The 20,768-nt window shown below is 37.0% G+C and overlaps 1 long non-coding RNA gene across 1 annotated transcript in view; it reads left to right on the plus strand.

Annotated features, from left to right (window-relative positions):
* The window catches only part of LOC112921542 (uncharacterized), a 33,103-nt gene that overhangs the window by 1,669 nt on the left and 10,666 nt on the right, over positions 1–20,768 (plus strand). The window contains exons 2-3 of the long non-coding RNA XR_003235259.2: positions 1,595–1,685; positions 16,432–16,562. This is a non-coding gene — a long non-coding RNA (uncharacterized lncRNA). The remainder of the gene's footprint in view (positions 1–1,594; positions 1,686–16,431; positions 16,563–20,768) is intronic.

A 20,768-nucleotide genomic window follows, 5' to 3' on the forward strand; every position in this document is an offset into this window, starting at 1 on the left:
GTTTTTCCTAAAATCTGTCATTGTTTTTTACACAGATGAGTCTTGTTTAGGTTTACCTGAATGCCTACCAATGCCATTGCATATTATTATTTCTTATACCAAATTCATTTCTTCTGGATTTGATTGCAGCTTCTTCAAGAAAAATCCTTCAGTGATTCCTTCAATGAGAGTTAATGAACTAACTACGCTCAGTCTTGGTCTGTCTGAAAATATTTTGAATTTTTTCTCACTCTTGAACAGTAGTTCCAATGGATGTAAAAATCTAAATTGAGAGTGTATTTTATCAGTATTTTGAATATATTATTCTGCCGTTTTGGTTTTTATTGCTGTTATTAAAGTATATCAGCTGTCAGCCTAAAGGATGCTCTTGCTGGTTGCTTTAAAGTTTTTCCTCTGCCTTCTGATTTGCAGTTTTACCATGATGTGTTCAGGTGTGGACTTCTTTTACCTATTTTGCTTGGAGTATATTGCACTTCTTGAATCTGCAGATTTATGTTTATGATGAATTCTGGGAAATATTCAGCCATTCTCTTTATCAATACTGGCTCTCTTCAGTCTGTTGATTCATTTGGCAACTTCTATTAGATATGTTTGGGTGTTTTCATTTTATTTGAATATATCTTAACTTTGATTTTTTTAATCTCTTGATCTGTGTATTACATTTGTATAATTTCCTTATATTTGCTTTCCAGTTCACAGATTCTCTGATCAGCTGTGTCTAATCAGATGAAAACTATCCACTGAGTTTTTAATTTCAACTACTAGATTATTATGTCTAAAACTTTTATTTGGTTTTCATTTTTTATGTTCTATTTTTTCTTATGTTTTGTTCATGTCAAATATTCTTATTTTATAGTGTATAGTGTATAAGATTAATCAGCTATCTGAAGGTTCTTGGGTTCTAATACTTTTGTTCATCATGTCTGCTGGCTCTTACTCATTGCAGATTATTTCCTCAGACATTTTTAAGAGTTTTGGTTGTGAACTCATCCTCTGAAAATACTGTGCAGCCTGACTTTCCAGTTCCCTGGAGATTTTTATTGGCTGGAACAATTTTTGTATTCTTTTCTTAAATTGGGTTTTCCTGAACCATGCTGTTAATATGAAATGGAATCCAAAATCTGCATTAAGTACAGTAATACATTCCCAGGAAAGATATTTTTTTCCCTCCAACTACCAGGGCAGAGCCTTTTCTTTTTTTTTCCTGTCTCTGTGATCTTATGTGTATATTTATCTAGCTTAATTTTTTAGTAAGAGTGTTGTTCTTTAAGGGCCCTCACTTGCCATGGAAATCTTGATCTTCCTCACTCATATGGGACCAAAACACTGCCTCCTGTCTTGGCAGGAGTTTTGAAATTCAAGCCTCAAGATTATGGAGAATGACATCTCTTCCTCTGGGATAGTCACAGTGTCACTGCTTTGGTTTTAGCTTATTCTTTATTTCAGACTTCTGTGATTTCCTTTACTTTTTTCAAGCTGCATTTAAAATCATCTTTGTTCTATTTTATCTTGCATTACCAAATATTTGAAATGGCTTGGTTTCTAAACCATTTAACTAAAAATTGAAGTCCTCTCACTCTTTGTTCAATTGCAGCTGATATAACTTCACCTGTAGGATGTAACTAGAGCTTGAAGAACCACCTGTGTGAACTCCCCAAAGACCTGAAAGCTTGAATTCACATGTAGTAAGTAGTCTTTTTGAATTTTTATGAGAAAGGGGGGGCCTTCAATGTTGCACAGATTGTATAGCAATGTGCTCTGGAATTGTGTGATGTGGTGTCCTCACACACAAGGTGCAGCTTGGGACTTTATGTGGGGCTGCTATGTCACTAGGAGGAAAGAAAAAGCATTGGCAGACTTCTGAGAGTGCCATTCTTCTGGAAACAAAAATCCTGTGAGGAAACTGTACAGATCTAAGGTATCCCTAGGTTTTGGACAGGGGAGCTTATATAATCTGCCTGGTGACGGACACTGCTTGAGAGGTACAGATGTAGGATGTTTACCTTCTAATCAGAAGTAGCCCTAACAGATCACATCAATCCTGGTTTTGAATCCGAGTATGAGGTGTTTCAGTTCAGAGAAACATCAGTTATTACTCTGGCATGCTGTTTTTGTTATACAGTTAACCCTTGAACAACATGGAGTTTAGGGACACTGACTACCCTTGCAGTGGAAAATCCATGTATAACTTCTTACTCCCTGCCAACTTAACTACTAATAGCCTACTGTTGACCAGAAGTCTTACAGATAATATAAACAATTAATATACATTTTTGTGTTATATGTATTATACACTGTTTTTTAATAATAAAGTAAGTTAAAGAAAATGTTATTAAGGAAATTATAAGGAAGAGAAAATATATTTATAGTACTGCACTGCATTTATTTAAATAAGTGGACACAGTTCAAACCTATGTTGTTTGAGGGATAACTGTATTTTGCAAAAAGAAGAGTTTTTGCAAATGATTGTTCTAACTTGCAAAACCACAAGCCACATTTATGCTACTCTAGCCAATGAAGTGAGGAAAGCAAACTTAGTATGAGAAAAGACCATAAGTAAAGGACCATGGGATTATTTGCTATTTTGAATCAGTCTCGTTGGTACTTTCTGTGCTCCAGAGACAGGCTTATTAATAGTTCATTTTAAAAGGTTAAAATGAAGACAGTCTTGGGCAAAAAATTTTAGGTCTTAAAGCAACAAGTATTTTTATTAATGGCATTCAAGAAGGCCTGGAATTAACTGAATCAGATCAAAGCTTGGGAAAAATTAATATGCAGAAAAAGTGCCAGTAAACTTTCCAATAGCTCATTGATTTGGAGGAGACTCTCTTTAACATAACTGGAATATTGAAGAGGACCTAGAATCACTCATAAAGGTACTGGTGCCCAATGTAGCAACTATCACATTATTTAACCTATCTGAAATTAATGTATACAGCTTCGTGGGATTTCTTGGCCTCGGGTGTTACAGCAAAAACTGCTATTCTACAAAATCTCTGTTTCCCTTTTCTTCCTGATCATACACATAGATTCCCTTTCCTGGGCTTCTTGCAGTTCAGTGTGATCATGTGACTGAGGGACAGTGAGTGGAATATGAGCAGGAATACGTGGCTGTCCTTCCAGACCTGGCCTGTAAAAACTTTGCATTTATTTCTCTGACGTGCTTTTTTTCCTTTTATGGGTAACTGAGGTGGCAACCCCCAGGTGACCTTGGAAGTCACATGTTAAAAATAGCAGAGCCACACTTAGCCTGGATTCTTGTGCAACTACATGGAGTAGAATCACCTACCTGAACCTTCACGGACTACTCTTTTTTCTATTGTATGGAGACATTGCTTGTTTGTGTCTGTTTCTTTAGCACAGCTAGCCTACCTGAAATAATGCAGACTGTAGCAAGCACCCCAAGGATATTAGCTCCCTTGGAGGCCCCTGTGTGTACCCCCAGATGGGATGCCTTTTTTTCTAGCACGACTTATGGAAGGTACTCTGCAGTGTCTCTGACCATACTCTTTTGAAGAGAGGTTTTCTGCGGTCCCTTTGTCACCCAGAGCCTGGGATCTGTGCTTGCTGTCACCCAGGGCAGCCAGATCATCAGCCAACAGTTGCTCTAAATGCACATAGATTTGGACACCTGATTATTTACATCCCCGGATTATGAAACTGAGCTATGTGTTCCCCTGCCACACCTTCCCGGAGCACTGGGTTGTATTTGAAAATTTTGGAAGAGAAAGAATATTATTTTCACGTTAAAATAAACATTAGTGGGCAGAATGCCCATTGGATGAATTTGGATGAATTTCAAAGACCAAGCATAAAACTTCAAAGAGATTTCAAGCTTACATTTGCAGTTCTGGATCAAGTGCTCAGACCTCCCCTGGGTACTCATTCACTGTGCTTTGTATTGTTGGCATTGTACTTTATTTATTGTTATTCTAAGGGTTTTTAGGTTTTAATCCAATAACCAAATATTTTCTTCCAATACAGTGCAGACACCTAATTCAAGTGTTGTCAAATATTATCAGGACATCAGATTATTTGTTATTGGCCTCCTTTCTCTTTCTAACTCCCCACTCTGGAAAGAAAAAAAAAGGAAAGAGATAAATTTACTGTTCAAGCATATAAATGATGTAGTGGATTTTAAATGTGAGTCTCCCAGCCAAACCTGGAAAGGGCCAGGCTCCCTTTCAGCCTGTGGCCTCAGAGGCCTCCTTCCCTCCCCTCTCAGCTCCCCCCACTCCTGCCCCCAACTTTTCAGGAAGGTGGGAGCAAAAATGAACTATTGGGACTTCATCAAGATAAGAAGCTTCTGCACAGCAAAAGAAACAGTCAACAAAACGAAAAGACAACCTACAGAATGGGAGAAGATGTTTGCAAATGACGTATCAAATAAAGAGCTAGTATCCAGGAAGGTGGGAGCAGTTCTTAGGACTAGGTCACTCAACCCAGGCAAGTTGGGTTTGTAAGTTAGAGTTGTGTGTATTCTGGCCATCTGGCATAGAGTAACCAGCTTCTGCCCTGAGTGGTCTTGTGTTTAACACCCGTGCTGGGCATTTGTTTTATTTTTCCTAAAGTCTGTGTCCTTTCTAATAGCCAGTATATTTTCGGGTAGCAGCCACTTGAGAAGGAAACAAGCTCTGAATCTGGCAGCAGTTTAGCAAAGTCTTCCTTATTTTCTAGGAGTGGACGCTCACCAGCAGCTCATTTCAGGCTCATGACCCACATTCCTCTTGCTACCTTCATAGTCCTGCCTTGTGGCACCCTCTTGAACCGTTGGACACGTGGCTTACTTGATTCTAGTAAGCAAAGTACTCTGGGGTCAGATTTACTTTCAGAAAGGGCCAGAATGAAAATAGTGGATATGGGCCAGTGGCAGGGAGGGGCCTGGGGGCAGCTTCTTGCCTCAAGCTCCCTGAGGACTAAGAAGCCTGAGAGGTGAGCTAGACCTATATCAGAGGAACTATGACCAGTCTCCAGTGGGAGATCCCAAGGTGCAGGTGCTCTGCTTAGACAGGAGACAAAAACTAGCAGATAAGAGAGAGGGGCATCAGGATCAGGTGCAGAAATAGAGGCCATGTTGGAGGGCTGGAAGGACAAGCACTGGGAGACACATGAGAAGCCAGCATCTTGACCTGGGGTTGGCCAGCCTGAAGGTAAAGTTGGCATCATAAGACTTTTTTTTGAGTTTTAAATAAGAAGTCTTAGGTAAAGTGCCTAATATATCATTAAGGCTAAATAAATGTTACTTACTGAAATGAAAACTCATAGAGAGAGGGGAGTGTGGAATTGCTACCACTTCCAGAGCAAAAATATAACAATAAGAATGAAAATTGGGAACCCCGGGTGGCTTAGAGGTTTAGTGCCGCCTTGAGCCCAGGTCCTGATCCTGGAGACCCTGAATTGAGTCCCATGTTGGGCTGCCTGCGTGGAGCCTGCTTCTCCCTCTGCCTGTGTGTGTGTCTCTCTCTCTCTCTCTCTGTGTCTCTCATGAATAAATAAATAAAATCTTAAAAAAAAAAAAGAATGAAAGTTTTTTTTAAAGCCTTCTATAAGAAACACATACTTTACAGGGTTATAAAATAATGTAAGTCTTTTAAAAAAGACTTTTTAAGAGCAGTTTTAGGTTCACAGCAAAACTGAGAAGCTACAAATCTTTCCCATATATTCCCTGCCCCCACATTCGTATAGCCTTTCCCATTATTAACATCCCACCACAGAGTGATGCTTTTATTATAACTCACTAACCTACACCAACACATCATTATTACCCAAGGTGCATAGTTGACATTAGGGTTCACTCTTGGTATTATATTTTCTATGCATGTATAAATGACATGTATCCATCATTATAGTATCAGACAGAATATTTTAACTCTCCTAAAAATTCTCTGCACTTTGCCTGTTCATTCCTCCCCATTTCAATCCTTGCAACCACTGATCATCTTACTGTCTCCATAGCTTTGCCTTTTCCAGAAGTCATGTAGTTGAAATTATATAGGATATAAGATTGTCTTCTTCCACTTAGTAATATGTATTTGAGTTTCCTCCATGTCTTTTTGTGGCTTGATAGCTCAATTTTTCTTTGATGCTGAATAATATTTCATTGTTTGGATATACTGCAATTTATTTATGTATTCACCTACTGAAGAACATTTTCGTTGCTTCCAGATTTTGGCACTTATGAATAAAACTGCTATAAACATCCATGTGAAGGTTTTTACATGGAAACAAGTTTTCAACTCCTTTGAACAAATACCTAGGAACATAATTATTGGATCATATGGTAAAAGTATATTTAATTTTTAAAGAAACTGCCATGATGTCTTCTGAGGTATGCTAGTTGGCATTCCTAGAAGCAGTGAATGAGTGCTCCTATTGTGCTGTATCCTTGGCAGCACTTGATATTGTCAGTGTTTTTGATATTGGCTGTACTAATAGATGTAGAGTGGTATCCCATTGTTATTTTAATTTGCATTCCCCTCATGCAAAGATGGAGCATCTTTTCATATGTTTATTTGCCATCTGTATGTGTGCTTGAAGAGGGATCTGTTAAGATCTTCTGTCCATTTTTAATTGGGTGGTTTGTTTTCTTAATGTTGAATTTTAAGAGTTCTTTGTATATTTTGGATATCAGTCCCTTATCAGATGTGTGTTTTGCAAATATTTCTCCTACTTTGTAGCTTGTCTTCTCATTTTCTTAACATTGTCTTTTGAAGAGCAGAACTTTTTATTTTTTTTATTATTATTATTTTTTTAATTTTTTATTTATTTATGATAGTCACAGAGAGAGAGAGAGAGGCAGAGACACAGGCGGAGGGAGAAGCAGGCTCCATGCACCGGGAGCCCGACGTGGGATTCGATCCCGGGTCTCCAGGATCGCGCCCTGGGCCAAAGGCAGGCGCCAAACCGCTGCGCCACCCAGGGATCCCAGAACTTTTTAATTTTAATGAAGTCCAGCTTATACATTCTTTCTTTCATGAATTGTGCCTTTGGTGTTGTACCAAATAGTCATTGCCATATCATGATTATCTAGGCTTTCTACTATGTTATCTTCTAGGAGTGTAATAGTTTTGTATTTTATATTATGGGCTATAATCCACTTTGAGTTAATTTTTGTGAAGGGTATAAGGTTTGTGTCTAGATTCACTTTTCTTTTTTGCATGTGAATGTCCAATTGTTCCAGCACCATTTATTGAAAAAGCTAGCTTGTTTTTTTCGTACTGCCTTTGCTCCTTTGACAAGATCAATTGACTATATTTATGTGGGCCTGTTTCTGGGTTCTCTATTCTATTCCACTGATTTGTCAGTTCTTTTGTCAGTATCACACAGAACTGATTACTGTTGCTTTATAGTAAGTCGTGAAGTTTGTGTAGTGTTAGTCTTCCAACTTTCTTCTTTTCCTTCAACATTGCCTTGGCTATTCTTCATCTTTTGCTTCTCCGTTTTAACTTTAGAATTGATTTATTGGCATCCACAAAATAATCAGCTAGGATTTTGATTGAAATTACATTGAACTTATAGATCAAGTTGAAAAGAACGGACATCTTGACAATATTGAATCTTTCTATCCGTGGAAATGGAATATCTCTCCATTTATTTAATCCTTCTTTGTTTTTTAAAGTAGAATTTTGTAGTTTTCCTCATATAAATCTCATATGTATTTTGTATAAGAATTTTGGGGGTGTGTACTAATATAAATGGAATCCTGTTTTTAATATAAAACTCCACTTGTTCGTTGCTGGTATATAGGAAAAGAATTACCTCTTTTTTATATTAAGTTTATATCCTGAAACCTTGTTATAAACACTTATTGGTTCCAAGAGTGTTTTTTGTTGATTCTTTTACATTTTCAGATAAATGATCATCTCATGTGCAGAGATAATTTTATTTCTTTCTTCACAATCCTTTATTTTCTTTTCTTGTCTTATTGCATTAGCTAGGATTTCCACTACAATATTAAAAAATGTGAAAAACTGAATAAATCTGAGGATATTTTATTGTTTTCATTGTTATAGCATTAGTCTGAGTTAGATCTTCATTCTTTAAAAGAGATTCACTCATTCATTCATCAGACAGTTATTAAGCATCTGCTCTGTGCCAGGCATTGTTTAGGCTTTAAGCAGCAATAAGGGAAGATATGACATCTGCCCTTATGAGTCTAATGGAAGAGTCAGACAATAAATAATCATGTGGTGATGAAAATTAAAGAACCTTATGGAGATATAACAGTGCTCCATAACAGAGGCTCAACTCCCTAAGAAGTCAAGAGCACTTCACAAAAGTGATGATTTAACTAAACTAGAAAACTACCCAGAAGTCAAAGGCAGGGAGAGGATGGGGGCAGGCTGGTATTCCAGTGTCCTGGGCAGAGAAAGCAGCTTATGCAAAGGCTTGGTAATAGGAGAGAATATGGCATAGATAATAAGTTAAAGAGACCAGCATTAATAATATCAATATAGAAGTGGGTAAGGGATCCAAAAGAAGGAGGAAAGGATTGGAGCTCTATTGGAAAAAGAGGAGCATAAAAATTCTCCTTCGAGGAGAAGGTAAATGTTTTAGGACACATGTCCTGGAACTGCTCTAAGGGATCTGAGAAGTACAAGCTCTGAAGCAAGTTCATTGAGGGTTCCCCAGAGAGCTCCAGTATTGCATTTACTCATCAGTGCAGTGTTCACAGTGTGCTAGGGCTTGGAATCACAGCTCCCTGGGTAGGAGTAGAGGGTTTTCCATGGCCCACTTCCACCTGTGCTCATAGCTCCCTTATGGGGCTCATAGTGCAGGGCATCGGCATCAGCACTGTGGCCACCACCAGTGGTAGGACACACTGCATCACTTAAATGCTGTAGTCACAAAAATCTGGGACTTCTCCAGAGCTTCTACAAATTTTGGACACCCATATACTCCAGAGGAAAAGATCTGTTCTTTGACATTCATTCCCCAATTCTCACAGGATCCCAAATCAAACCAGGTCGTCATCTGGTAGTTGCTTGGCCTCATTCCACATGGCTTTATGTTCTTAAGGTTATTTTCTTCCAAAGGAATAAAATGCTTCATAGACCTCATGTAGCAGCCACATCAGGGATCAGAGAAGTGGCATTTTTGCATATGACATATGGGGAAACAGAGGCAAGGGCAGGCGATTGGCCCTTCAGGCTTGCTACAATAAGCCAGGACTGTGAATCAGACCCACCGGGGCTGGAACTCCTGTTTTGCCATTTTCTTGCACCTTAATGAACTGTTCTATGAGCCTCATTTTTTTGTGTGTGTGTACGAATGGAGCAATCATGTTGTATTACAGCATTGTTATAGAAAGTATGTAGTTAATGTATATCAAGTGTCCAGCACAATTCGTTCCCATTTCTCTCAGTTCCTAGGCACAGTGTGTACATCATAAAAAGGTATGCAGTTTTACCTTTGCTGGAGGATGCACTGCATTGTTCCTTGATGCAGTTTGTGCATCAGAAGAGCCAGAGTGGTGGCTTCATATTGGCTCTGCCATCTGAGAGCTGCTTTCCAGGAACTTACTGTTCTTAGAGAACAATACTGAATTTGGGTTCAGGCCTGGTGGTCTTTGGCAGATTACCTTTGATTATTGGCAAGATATCCTGAGGTCCACACCAAATTGAGAATATCCTGGAATCTGAACAGCCTCTGCTATGTTTTAGGTTTGGCCAGTGTTCACTTCATCCCAAATATACCTCCTCATTCTAAGAAAGATCAAGGCAACTTGCAGAACTATAACCCATGTAAAGTTGCAAATCATGAGGATGTAAAAATAGTGCCCACCTGCAGGATACAAAGTTTTGATCATGCTAGTAGAGGTCGGTTTCAAATTTGGCTCTGAACTTCTTAGCAGTCCATGTAAAAAGCAAAGTAGATTTAGCCAGGTGTGATACCATCCAATAAATATTCATCTAGCAAAGTCATGGCCCTAAGGACAGAAAAATGTGTGAAGTCTTTTAGGTTATATTAAGTGTCCATATATTTAGTACTCATTAGGCACTTTTACGGAAATAGGTGCTTGTTGGGTTATACAAAAGCAACTATTTTATGCCCAAACTCACTACATTTATAATCTGATTTTTAAAGGAAATGTGTAATGGAAGATATTTTGAACAGATTTCATGGGAAGAAATGAAGTGTCAGGTTACCTTAGCCAGACCTCTGCCTCTGGCCCATTTTCCTCTCTGAAGGGATTTTCCAACCAGTATCAACAAGTCTTACCTACCTTTCTCTGCGTAGCTGAGCCCAGGAATACAAATACAATACCTACTACCCAAAAGGTGAATACTGCATATATATATGTATTTTAGAGCTGCTAATGTCGACCACACACTTTCACAGTTGTCAGGTTTTTTTCTTGTAGTAAATTCAAAAAAAAGTCTAGCAAAGAACTTGAAAACTAAGTGATTCCAGTTCGTGCTGTAAAACCATGATTTTTTGTGCCTAGTTGGGAATCTCTAAGGGCTACATGTGGTTCTTTCAAATCCCCAGTAACAGAAGAGGCTCCTTGGGAGAGGCTGGGCCTGAAAACCTGAGTGAACACTGGGAAGATAGCCACCAAGTATTTCACTTGAGTGCTGTGGAGGAGGAAGAGGGGAGCAGAGGTCTTGGAGATAATCAAGTGTTAGGGAGATGGTGAGGGCAGAGGCAGATGAAAGAATCAAAATATACTGAGAGGCTACAAAAAGTCTTCCATTAACCATAGCCAAAACACTCTCCCAGAAACTGGGAAACATCACGCTCATGCATTAAATTATTATTAAGCTTCATCTCAGAGCCCACATTTCTTCCTTCAGCCACACATTCATCTTCCCTGCCCCCAACCCTCCACCCCACCCTGCCAGTTGCCACTTTCTAGTCCTGTTTGTGCAACTGAACATATGCCCTGCCCTATCTTTCCAAGTTAAGCCCTAATTTATTTCCCTGCCTGCCTTTTACTCTGAAACAAGGTCCTCTCATCCTGAAAGGTTTACCGCCCTGGAAACTTGGCGGCCCGGGAAAAGTGCTTCTTGCTTTTGTAGTGACTGCTAGAGAGGATGTAGATCAAGTTTGCCCTTTTAAATTAATGAGGCACACGCTGAATCACAGAGTGAACCTTGACAGTGACAGTGATGAGCATTCCTCCCCAGCTGTGGGGGAAGTTACTATTCTTATCTAAGAACATGGATCAATCATTTTTCTTCCCTGCAGCAATTTAACTTGATTTTGCAGAGGTATTCTCATCAATACCCCCTCACCCCCAACTTCTTATTTTGAAAATTTTCAAACCTGCAAAAAAAAAAAAAGGGAAAAATTGAAAAATGAAACCCATGTACTCTTGGCCTAGCTGCACCAGTTCTGCCCCATTTGCTTGTTCTCCCTCCCGTGCACCTTTGTGCCCTCCCTTGGTCCCTGGCCCCTGTTCCTGTTGTCTCTGTGTATGTGTGTGCATACATCTGCTTTTTCCTGCTGCATTGTTTGAAGTAGATTGTAGTCATCACAGAAGTTCACCTCTAAATCCTTGATCACAAATCTCCTAGCTATTCTCCTATGTAACTAATAATATTATTATCATACCTAATAAAATGAACATTTCATTATTTCATCTCAGAAAGTCTATATTCCTTTGTTCAATTCAAGATCCTATTAAGGGTTGGGACTTGCCTGTGGCTGTTATTGCTCTTAAGTTTATGATAGAACAGTGCACTTCCTTTTATGTCTTTCGTGACACTATTTTTTGATAAGTTCAAGCCAATATCCTTGTACAGTGTCCTACCTTTTAGGCTGATCTGATCACTTCCTCATGGTGTCACCTGATTTGGTCCTGGTAACTTCTGTTTTTTCTGTACTTTTTCTGTGTAAAATCTAAATATATGATTATATTCAGGTTAAATAATTTTGGTAAGAATATTACATAGGTGGTGTGGAGGGCTTGTTACTTCACCACATCAAGAGGCTGTAATGTTAGATTGTCCTTGTATTTGTGACATAAGTTTGATTTTTTTTTTTTTTTTTGGTGAAGTTTGTTTCCATCAGATCTCTCTGCTGTATAGATACATATTTCTTTTTGGCACTGGTAAATAATCAGGGAGATTATTGCCTTCCTTAAACTACCAATTCAAATGTTCATCTCATCGGAAACACCCTCACAGGCCTATCCAGAATGTTTGGGCACCCTTTGGCCCAGTCTAGTTGAGACAAAAAATTAACTATCATAAATACTAATATTACTACTCTCAACAAACCTTGTAAAAAGCTTCGGGTTTCTTTGCTATTCCTTTTGGCTTTAGAATGTATCCCATTTACAGATGTCAGAGATAAAAGTGACTTGCATTAGAATCACAAGTCTCTTGAAAGCAACAGTTACTTGAAATAACTCTTTTCTTTGGTTATTTTATCAATTTGATATATTTAAGTTGTTTGCTTCTGTTGGTATTCAATTTTGGGGTTTTTAAAAAAATCCATTTTGATTTCATTTTGTTTTTTGAATATATAAAACATTTATATGGTTCAAAAATCACAAAGATATAAAAAGGTACACTGTAAGAAGTCTTCCTTCCTTCTCTACCTCCCCATCCTGTTCCTATCCACTCACCAGTTTCAGGTTCATGATTCTTATATTTCTTTTTGCACAATCAAGCAGATACACTGTGTACTATCTACTAGAAGTAAGCCTTTCCTAATTGAACCTTTTCTATTCTTGATCACCAGAGTACTACAAGTTTAACTGTAGACAGTTCACAAAATACAGAACAGTGCCTAAACAGTACAAAACATTTTGGACACATGTTGTCTGAGAAATTCTTGTTAATTAAGTGAACTTAGCTTGATATTCATATGATTAGGTTTGGGTTTGGTTGGAATTTTCTTTAGTTTTTTTTTTTTTAAATACCATTCATATTCTGTTATTTTGATTTACATGACTTAATTATTATTTCTATTTTAGCAAACATATTTCCTCTCACATTTCAGTATTTCCTTACAAGGATGAGACCCCAGGGAATAGAATGCAGGAGATCACATGGTACTTTCTTTGTCTACTTAACAGAAAAGAGGCTTCAGTTGTACTAGTACCACCAGGAAAGACCTCTTCTCGTTGGCCCCACCCTGATTCATGGGAGGAAGTACTCATCTCCACATGCCAGGATGTAGTCTGACAGCCAGGTCCCTAGAGGAGAGAAAGATTCTTTGAAAATATGCTGCATTTAAGTAGCATCTTGGTATTGCTTTTATCCAAGCCAGGTGGTGTACAGTTGCAATCAGACATATTTCTCAGGATAAATATGACAGTCCAATTAGGTTGTCCAAGGGATGGATGTGTTTAAAGGAACAGAACAGAAAAAGATGATAGAGCCAGCCCTGGCTTTTAAAAACTACACATTTCATGTTGGTACAATGTTTTACTTGTGGAAGTTTCTTCACATGTATGATTTCAATTGCTGGCAACAATAGCTCTGAAATGTAGGGCAGGAATTATTGTGCCTGTTAATAGAGAAGGAAACTTAAGGTGGTTAACCCAGAGATGCCTGGCCAACCAGCCACAGAGTTAGGACTCAGGGAAAGATTTCCTGACTCTTTCTGGGCTGGGGTCATTGATCTTCCCTTTGTACTCAAGAATGGTCAAAAACGGACAAAGGTTTCAGACAGTTCAAACATTATTTAAGCCAGAATCTTACATAAGGCCAAGGACCTTGTATAACAAATACTCAGTGTATTAGTTGCCTCATGCTGCATAACAAATAATCTCCAAACAGTATGGATTAAAACAACATGTATTATCTCAAATTTCTGTGGGTCAAGAATCTGAGTAGTTTTAGCTGAGTGTCTGACTGCCTTTAAGACAAAGATATTTTGCATCTCTATAAGAGAAAACAAATAATGTCTCTCCCAGACTGAAATCATGGTGTCAGCCACGGCTGATTAGTCACTTCAAAGCCTTGACTTGACTAGAGGAATATCTGCTTCTAAGCTCACCTCTGTTGCTGTCAGCAAGCAGCAGAGCTTAACTGACTGTTGACCAGAGACACTCGTTCCTTGCCATAGGAGTTTCCTTAGGGCTACTTGATGCATAGAAACTGGTTCGACCCAGAGAAAAAGCAGACAGAGACAGTGGGAGAGATTGAGAGAAATATCAGAGAATAAGAGAGAAACAAGAATCTTTTCATAATAGCCAAATGTAAGAGCCCATCACTATTGCCATATTCTTTTTTGTTTGAAACAAAACATAAGGGCCAGCTCACACTCATGGGGTAGGGTCTACACAAAGGTGTGAATACTAAGAAATGGGGCTTATTAGCCATTCTAGAAGCTGCCCATACCACTCAGTGATTTACTTGAAGGTTTTATTTTAGGCTAGCCCTTGCAGTAGTGCTTTTCAGAATTTCAACAGTTCAGTAGAATCTTTCTCAGGGAGACTCTAAAATATTATTGTCATTAGACAGAAAAGACAAATGCCATGATCTCATTGCATGCAGAATCTTATAAAAAGAAGCTCATAGATGGGAGAACAAATTGGTGCTTACCAGAGGCAGGGGGTGGGGGGAGGGGAAAAGTGGATGAAAGGGGTCAAAAGGTACAAACTTCCAGTTATAAAATAAATAAGTTCTACGTATTCATGTTTTGTTTTATGTTCTTTAATAATATTTGACAGTTATATTTATAAGTATACTATTCCTTTTTGTTAAATTTATTTCTAAATATGTGACAATTCTATTGTAATATAAATGGTATTTAAAAAATGTTTTACTTCCGGGACACCTGGGTGGCTCAGTTGGGTAAGCATCTGACTCTGGATTTTGGCTCAGGTCATGATCACAGGGTCATGAGATCAAGCTACATGTCAGGCTCTGAATTGAGCATAGATCCTACCTATGATTATCTCTCTTCCTCTCCCTTTGCCCCTTCCCCTCCCCCAGCTCACTCATGCACTCTCTCTAACAAAAAATTAAAATTAAAAAGTGACTTCCTACTTTTTACTCTTAACATGAACAAAAGGTATTATTTTGTAAACTTTGTATCTGGCTATCTTATGAAATTCTCTTTTTTTTTTTTTTTAGATTTATTTATTTATTCATGAGAGACACAGATTGAGAGAGGCAGAGACATAGGCAGAGGGAGAAGCAGGCTCCTCCCAGGGAGCTCAATGTGGGACTCGATCCTGGATCCCAGGGTCATGCCCTGAGCCTAAGGCAGACGTTCAACTGCTGAGCCACCCAGGCGTCCCATGAAATTCTTTTATTAATTCTAATACAAGGATCTCTTTGATTTCCTGGATATACAAGCCTATCATCTGAAACAACATTACTATTGGCTCTTTTGCCTACAAAACCATAGGGTTAGCCATGCTCCTCCTGCTTCCAGCATATTCCTGTATTACAGGTGTTAAGTACAATTTCTCCTGGGATGAAACTCAAGAATGAATCTCTAAACAAAGTAGATTTAGGGAAGGAGATTCCCAGCATGGACAATAGGGTCATACGGCGAAGGATAGTAGAAACCAGTTAGAAAAAAAGGAGGACAGGAAAGTGTTATATGACATCTTTAAATACTTTCTGAGAGAGGAAAAAATAGCATGAAATTTTATATGAAGCTCAGATATCCTTCAATAAGAAGACAAAATAAAGACACATATAAAATAAAACAAAAAAGGAGAGAGAGAAAATTTGTTGTCAGCAGGCCTGGGCTATATAATATATGCTAAAGAAGTTTCTTCAGGATGACAAAAAATGATAACAGATGGAATCTTCATAAAACAATGAAGAAGACTAGAAATGGTAAATATGTTATGTGAACATAAGGCCAAATTTTTCCTCTTAATTCTATAAAAATACATATGATCGTTCAAAGCAAAAATTGAAACATTGTATTTTGGAGTGTATAATGTGTATAGATGTATTACATATAATAACTAGCATAACATATGGGGCTGGAAGATGCACTGTACACTTGCAAAGTTCTTACATTTTATGTGAACTGGTATAATATTAACTTTAAATAGACTATAAAAAATAAAGAAAATATATTACAATGCATAAAGCAACTTCTAAAAAGTAAATAAGAAAGAAGGGTCTGGGGCTTGTGCTTAAAGATTGTAGGTGTGGCACACTGTATTTCTTCTCTCCCTCACCTTCATGGGAGAGATAGCTGACCTGCCCACTAACATTGGGATTGACTTGGGAACAGTGATGGGTGGAATCAGAGCAGAAGAACTAGTTCTGAGCCTAGATCTTAGACATCTCACATGCTGGGGCATTTGGGTGGCTCAGTGGTTGAGTGTCTGCTTTCAGCTCAGATCATGATCCTGGGATCCTTGGATTGAGTCCTGCATCCCCTGCAGGGAGCCTGCTTCTTCTGCCTATGGCTCCATCTCTCTCTGTGTGTCTCTCATGAATAAATAAATAACATCTTTTTTTTTTTTTAAGACATCTCACACGCTTCCATTTACTCTTCTAGGAGTTTCTGATCTTCACCACAAAAATAACATGTTCCAGGTTGTTACAGTCCCTTCAAAAGAATAAATATGTGGATCAAACTTGACTAATCCTCAGCCTGAAGGATATCTTCCCCAGCCTACCAACATACATGTGAGTGAAAAATAAATACTTCTTGTTTTAGGATACTGAGATTTTATGGCTGTTTGCTATGTAGCAAAAATTGACTCTAATACCATAGAACTTGAAAATGGGAATGGATATAATAAATACAGCTAATACTACAGAAATACAAAAGATTACGAGACTACTATACACCAACAAATTGGACAACCTAGAAGAAATGGGTAAGTCATGGAAACGTGCAACTTACCCATAGTGAACCATGAAGAAATAGAAAATCTGAAAAGAATAATAATGAATATGGAGATTGAATCTGTAATGAAAAACCTCAAAGCAAAGAAAAGCCCAGGACCAAATGGTTTTATTGGTGAATTCTACCAAACATTTATAGAAGAATTAATACCAATCCTTTCCAAACTCTTTCAAAAAATGGAAGAAGAAGGGATACACTTTCAAACTCATTTTATGAGACCAGTATTACTCTGATACCAAGCCAGACAAGGATACTGTAAGCAAAGAAAATAACAGACTGATATCCCTCTGGCTATAGATGCAAAAATCTTCAACAAAATACAAGCAAAAGGAATTCAACAATACAGGAAAAGGATCATACATCATGATCAAATGAAGCTTATCCCTGGGGTGTAAGGATGTTTCAACATGTACAATTTAATAAACGTGAATAGGACATCAAAAAAATGAAGGATAAAAAGCATATGATCATTTCAGTAGGTGCTTAAAAAAGTGTTGACAAATAAAACATCTTTTCATGATAAAAACAAATTCATCATCTTAACAAATTAGGTAGAGAAGGAGTTTAGCTCAACATAATAAAGGCTATATGACAAGCCTGCCACTAACATCACACCTAATAGTGAAAAGCTGAAAGCTTTTCCTCTTAGATCAGGAATAAGGCAAGGATGCCTGCTCTCATCATTTCTATTCAACATAGTACTGGAAGTCCTAGCTAGAGCAATTCAGCAAGAAAATAAAAAGCATCCAAATCTGAAAAGAAGTAAAATTTTCTGTTTGCAGATGACATGATCTTATATGTAGAAAATCCTAGACTTAACTAAAAAAACTATTTGATAAACAATTTATTAAAGTTTCAGGATACAGAATCAGCATATAAAAATCAGTTGTGTTTCTACACATTAATAACAAACTATCTGAAAAAGAAATATAAAGAAATCTCATTTACAATAGTGTCAAAAACAGTAAAATACTTATGAGTAAATTTAACCAAGAATATAAAATACTGTACAATGAAAACTATAAAATAGTGATGAAAGGAATTGAAAACACAAATAAATTGAAAGATATCCAATATTCATGATTGGAATAATTAATATTGTGAAATTGTCCATATTGCCAAAAGTGATATAAAGATTCAATGCAACCCTTATTAAATGCCATTAATTTGGGGAATATAAAAAATAGTGAAAGGTAATAAAAGGGAAAGGAGAGAAAATGAGTGAAAATATCAGTGAGGGTGACAAAACATGAGACTCCTAACTCTGGGAAATGAACAAGGGGTAGTGGAAAGGGATGTGGATGGGGAGTTGGGGGTGACTGGGTGACGGGCACTGAAGGGGGGCACTTGGTGGGATGAGCACTGGGTGTTATGCTATATGTTGGCAAATTGAACTCCAATAAAAAAAAAAAGAAAAATGCCAATGGAATTTTTCAGAGAAATAGAAAAACTTACCGCAAAATTTGTATGGAACCACAAAAGAATCCAAATAGCCAGAACAATCTAGAGAAAGAAGAACAAAGCTCTAAGCATCACACTTCTTGATTTCAAACTATACTACAAGGCTATAATAATCAAAACAGTAGGGACCTGGAATAGAAATAGACTCATAGACCAATGGAACAGATAGAGAGCCAGAAATAAACCCAGACATATACAATCAGCTAATCTTCAAGAAGAGTGCCAAGAATACACAATGGGGAAAAGATAATCTCTCCGATAAACATCTGGATAACTGGATACCCACAAACAATAGAATAATATTGGGCCCTTATTTTTCATTGTCCACAAAAATCAACACAAAGTAGATTAAATATTAAATGTTAAGATCTGAAACTGTAAAACTCCTAGAAGAAAATATAGGGAATAAACTCTTTAACATTGATCTAGGCAATGATTTTTTTTTTGGATTTGACACCAAAAGCAAAGGCAATAAAACAAAAATAAATAAGTGGTGCTACATCAAATTAAAAATCTTTTGCACAGCAGAGGAAATCAATACCAATAAAGTGAAAAGGCAGCCTATGGAGACAATATTTGCAAACCATGTATCTGATAGGGGGTTAATATACAAAATATATGAGGCACTCCTACAACTCAATAACAAAAACAAAACAAAATTTAAATAAAACAAAGAGTCTAATTAAAAACTAAGCAAAGAAATTTAATAGACATTTCTCAAAAGAAGACAGATAAATGACCAACAAGTATATGAAAAGGTGCTCAAAGTTACTAATCATCAGGGAAATACAAATCAAAACCACAATAATATATACCCTCACACCTGTTAGGATGACTATTATAAAAAAGATAAGTGTTGGTAAGGATGTGGTGAAAAGGGAACCCTTCTACTGGTGTAAATCAGTATAGCCATTATAGAAAACAGCATAGAAATTCCTCAAAACAATTAAAAATAGAACTACCATATGATCTAGAAATCCAACTTCTGGATATATAGCCAAAGAAAATGAAATCAGTTTTTTGAAGTAATATCTTAACTCCTTTGTTCATTGCAACATTATTCACAATAACCAAGATATGGAAACAACCTAGGTGTTCCTCAGCGGGTAAATGGATAAATAAATTGTGGAATTGGTACAATAGAGTATTAGTCTATCTTTAAAAAGAAGAATATTCTACCATTTGTCATAGTGAGGATGGACTTGGAGAATATTATGCTAAGTGAAATAAGTCAGATACAGGAGGACAAATACTACATGATACCAATTATTTAAGAAATCTAAAATAGTCAAATTTATAGAAACTGGATGAAGAATTGTGTAGGCAGAGAGGGAAAAGAGGAGGCATTAGTCAAAGTGTATAAAGTTTCAGATATATAAAATAAATTCTAGAGATCTACTGACAACATAGTGCCTATAGTTAGCAATTTTGCTAAGAGGGTAGATCTTAAGTGCTCTTATAACAAAGAACAATAAAAATAATAAAGAAGGCAGAAGAAAACTGTTGGAGAGGGTAGACATGTTTATGGCATAGATTGTGGTGATGGTTTTATGTGTGTAGACTTATCTCCAAATCCATCAAGTTGCATGCATTCCATACATACAACTTTTTCTATGTCAAACATACTTCAATAAGGTGCTTCAAAAAAACAAAAGTTTAGTTGCTTTAGTGGGACATTTAAAGCCTTTAATAATCTGACCCTATTCTATCTCAGGTAAATCTTCAGACTAGTCAAACTGTTCCCTTCTTATTCTTCAACTTACTACTTTATTCACAGTTCTTCATTCACTGGAAAATGGGTTATTGAATATCTCTGATGAGCCACACACTGTTTTAGATGCTGAGGATGGATAGTGATGAACAAGACAGATAGAATTTCTACAGTCATGATTTTATATCCCAGTAGACTTCAGATTGTAGATTACCTAGTGGCCTTTATGTTTGGTAAAGTTATTAACTTAAACAGATTTGCTTGAGTTTTACTACTTATTTTTTTTTGCCAGCTTTATTGAGGAATGATTGACAAAAAAGGGTACAGATTTAAGTGTACAATGGGGTGTTTTGATATAAGTATAACTTGTGTAATTATTACTACAATCAAGCTAATTAATATTCACCTCCTCATACATTTACCATTTTTATGTGTGTGTAGTCAGAACACTTAAGATCTACTCTCTTAGCAAATTTCAAGGATGCTAACTACTTTATAGTTAATGTAATGTAGTTTTAGTTTATGTAATTCTGTGTGTTTTATATAAATTTGTGTCAATGTACAGTTGTATAGTTAATGCAATGTATTATCGTTAGAGCAATGCTGTGCATGAGATCTCTAGAGCTTCTTCATCATATAACTGAATGTTTGTACCCTTTGACCAACATCTTCCCATTTCTCCCATTCTCCCAGCACCTGGAAATCACCATTCCACTCTCTGTTTTTCTAAGTTTAACTTTCATAGATTCCACATATAAGTTGTACCATGCATCACTGCCAAAATTTGTTTTTTATTTATTTTTTGATAATA

Source organism: Vulpes vulpes, chromosome 2 (assembly GCF_048418805.1).
Source record: "Vulpes vulpes isolate BD-2025 chromosome 2, VulVul3, whole genome shotgun sequence".
Taxonomy (NCBI): Eukaryota; Metazoa; Chordata; class Mammalia; order Carnivora; family Canidae; genus Vulpes; species Vulpes vulpes.